We start from the raw sequence: 4,044 nt of genomic DNA, 5'->3' as shown, positions 1-4,044 counted from the left end.
AACACTTCGTCAAGTTAGTGTACAGATCCGAAGTTAGGATATATTTGCAATCTTGTTCATGCAGACTAAGAATAGAAGCTAACACAAAACAAAGTGATTGTGACGATGGTGGGTAGAGTAGAGACCAGGCAAAACAGAGTTAACATGCAGAGCGTTGTACCAGATGATTTATGACCGTCAAAATGTTCAAAATGATAAAGTTTCAATAGAGATTCCAATACCAAGCAAGATCACTCTGCAGTCAGGTTTTATAAGAATCAGTTAGCCACTATGCGTGTTAAGCTATAATTAGAGAGTTGCAATATAAGGATTTCATTTTTTACGAAACAATATCGAAGGCAAGAAAAGCTGGCTTTTGCTAGATGACTTCTTTTAAGACTCATTCACTTAAGTGATACAGGGAGTAGCTTTGAACTTGCCTTGTCATCAAAAGTGTCAGCATTCAAGACTGTGTCCATCATGCGCCTTAATATTACACCAGTGTATATGCTCTTTGCTCGCAAGTTCCCATTCTTGACCTGAAGGTGCGATTGACATGAGAAGGAAAGAAGACCGGCTACAAAGCCAAGGTAGTAGAGTTCCCATTATTTATCTCACCGGCACATGCGCAAGGAAATGATTATGTAGGACCTGAAAGTGGCAAATAGAAGGAAATGAAGTAACTTAATCTGAACAAGAACACAAGTTTGCAGCTCTGTTTGCTAGTCTCTACCAATTAGTTTAAGACAGAAATCTGGAAACTTATAGTTAACAGTACATTTCCTGAACCATACATAAAAATTAAGAGAAAATATGAACTTTCAGTTAATACCTTCATAGTTGTTTGATGTGGATACTTCATCTACAAAAATAGCCAAATTCAGTACATGAAGCCACATTTACATGCAACTAAAACATATAAAACTTAGTAATGATAAAAGGTAAAAGAAATACATCCCTCCCTCATCTGGCAATGAAAAATAGGATAAGTGCAACTGCTTCTTACCAACCAAGTAAAATGTAATTCTTCTAGAAAGATAGGAAGTGCCTCTAGAAATGAGAACATAGCAGAAATTGCCAAGGCTGCTAAATGAAAAGTAAAATTCCTACCACTCCCTCGGGGGATATTACAGAGAATACATGACTCAGTAATGAAGGGATATACTCTTGCAAAGCTTATGATGCACTTCATGCACTATTTATTGATCTGCAAATTGCTTGGTATAATTCAAACTACAACAAAAGGTTTCTTTAAGGATGATAGTAAGGCACACTTATCGGTTCAAGTTTCACCTTGCCATCCATGTACTGAAGAGCTTGTTGTTGTGTATATATTCCCTCAGAGGCACATTCCTAAGAAAGTAAAACCCATTTAAATAGCCTTAAGTAAAAAAAACATAAGCTCTAGAAGAAAAGAACAAGAAAAAAGGACAAGAGAAAGGTTTAACACTTTTCACAAGATTAAAAGACCAAATAATTATGTAGTCCTTCTGAGGTCTCAACTAACTCAGAAAACAACTACCTGAATAGATAAAAATAGTAAGTCCCCATATCTTGGATCTCGTCCAAGCATTTGTACAACCTCTTGGTCACTTTCCATTCCCATTGCTTTCAAAACAACAATTATAGGAATCTGCGGAATTCAAAGCTTGGAAATTAAGATATGAATGTCAATTACTCCTTGCACATCAATACAGGAATCAAAGGCCTTATGCACATTTGTTAAGAAGTTACCAGGTCTGTAGTCAAGGAAAAATAGAAGGCTACTCCCTACTCAGAGTCTGTCCTATTCAAGGATGTGACTGCTTAAATTTGGGAACATTAGCACAGTGTTGTCGCGCTCCAAAATTTGGGAACATTAGCTTAGATTCAGAAAGATGTATCAATTGGAAAATAACATCCCGATGTTACTTTTCAATTAGCACCGTCTTGCCGCGCTCCTAAATTTGTGTCAGCATGGATTCTACCGTGATTGGCTTAATCATAAATGATTGTTTGGGCTCATTTCTAGATCTCAGCACTATTGGTCAAGTTCAAGAGGTATTGAACCCTCATAAAAAGCTGTCCATCTAGCTTTCTCCTTCCACAACCTATTGCATTCCCGTCCACCATTATAATCTAGCAAAACCCAATGGACCGGGCACCAGCAAACAAGTTACTACTGTAAAGTATTCAAAATAATTGACACAGAACTGAGTCATTAAGTACAACATTAATTTTTCTGTCATCCTATACTACCAAGGGTTACAAATAAAAAAGATTCATATTATTATTAAATGGAAGAAATGGTAAAAAGACCAACGGGATAGCAAATGCATACCATCTTAGTGAATTGATTCGAATCTAGATAGATCTTTTTGTTGTCCATGACAACTAGAGTCTTGCTTTTTATTCCATCTGCACTGCTCATAACCGACGCAGTCACCCTGATGAGAAAAAAAAAGGCCACCTCGTTATATGAGCCAAAGCGGAATACCGTTCCTCCTTTTCCATAGGTTCTCTTTTTTTATCTTCACACCAAAAAATTTATTAGTGTCCAGCTTTTCTATTTATAACAGCTGTCTATCCATCAAAATATTTCACTTAAGTAAACTACCCAACCAAGTAGTCAGGAATAGTCAGACACATGTAACTTCAGACACATGTAACTGACAAAATTGATGTCATGTTTTCAAACCCTTAAAACAACAAAGGATATACTGGATGCTGGTACAAAATTCAAAATAGTGGACAAAGGACACAAAAAGTTATAATAAGGAAGGAGTATGAGTGTATGACCTTCCTTTACGATCGGTCTCAATAATAATATGATTCTTTGGTAATTCTTCTTGTATAAGAATGACCTGCACATGAAAAAATAAGACCCAGTTGGCACTGTTACTATTGTAATCCTATTAGCAGTTGATGATTTAACTACCTTCTCATTTCCTTTCACAATGAAGTAGCCGCCAGGATCAAGGGGGCACTCGCCTACATGCCCAATAATCAAACTTTCAAAACAAAACAAAAAATTATAACATGGTATTCTATCTAAGAAGAATCGTTTTTCCCCATAAACAGTCACAAGACCAGAAATAGGCTGACCATATCTTGCTAGTTCATCTTCATCCTTCCCATTCAGAACACAAAAACAGCTTCTGAGCATAATAGGCATGTACCCAATGGTGGCACTTTCCTAGAGTAAATAAACAAGACACGACAGGGATTAAGTTTCTTTGCGACTAAGGTTGTAAGAGGTACTTAAGATTACGTTTGACATATGCATGGAAATGAGTACTATTATGTGTGGGGGTGAAAATTTTGAACCAGACATTAGATGGGTTACCTCCCGTAGCGTCAGCGTTTTATCCCGTAAATATGTAGTGTATTCAACATCAACCCTTATGGGGGCAGCATAACTGAAGGAAGAAAAGAAAATCTTGGTAACGGGGAACTTGTAATGATGGTAGCAAAATGCACAAATTAACAATATCAACAAGATTCTCAAACTTACGTGCGATCATTAAGACGGCAGAATTGCGGTGTCAAAATATCAGTGCTGTAGTATGGACACGCAAACGGAATTTCGAGATGCACTGCAGTGTATCTGCATCAAAGCAAACTAAGACAAGACTGGAAACACACAAAAACAAAATAGTGACTGTAAACAAGTGGATAGCTGCATGCCTAAGATAGATGGACGGGTCTTGGGGTGCTACGATGCGGTTATTTGCCATCACAATCTTCTGCATTTTTTTGGTGACGAAATAGTTGAAGGAACGAATTTGCTCCTTCACGAGGCCTCTTGTCTAGCATTTCATCAAACAAATATGTGCATCAAAATAAGCGAATCAACTGGACCACAACAAAGGGAAATACACGTAACTCACAGATTAGCACCAAGTCAGAACAAGGCAAAGGGCGTGCTCAGGCAGCGTGCAGTATTGTCTTGATTCAGATTAAATTGAAGGTCCCAGTAACATAATAACATGATCGATGCGGTTTCTGCATTACCCAATCGAACAATCGAGAACAACCGTGGCTTGCTCCAGTTCACGGAATAGCTGGGCGCGCCGTCATTTCAGC

The 4,044-nt window shown here is 37.7% G+C and overlaps 1 long non-coding RNA gene across 1 annotated transcript; it reads right to left on the bottom strand.

Moving 5' to 3' along the window:
• Positions 1-419: 419 nt before the first annotated feature.
• Positions 420-1,334, bottom strand: LOC119304069. Its single transcript, XR_005148097.1, has 4 exons — positions 1,273-1,334; positions 812-841; positions 598-630; positions 420-518 (listed from the first exon to the last, which is right to left on the bottom strand). It is a non-coding gene; the product is annotated as an uncharacterized LOC119304069 (long non-coding RNA).
• Positions 1,335-4,044: the final 2,710 nt, after the last annotated feature.

This window comes from Triticum dicoccoides, chromosome 5A, assembly GCF_002162155.2.
Source record: "Triticum dicoccoides isolate Atlit2015 ecotype Zavitan chromosome 5A, WEW_v2.0, whole genome shotgun sequence".
NCBI classification, from domain to species: domain Eukaryota; kingdom Viridiplantae; phylum Streptophyta; class Magnoliopsida; order Poales; family Poaceae; genus Triticum; species Triticum dicoccoides.
The sequence above is the reverse complement of the archived record's forward strand: the minus strand, read 5'-3'. Positions and strand labels throughout refer to the sequence as shown.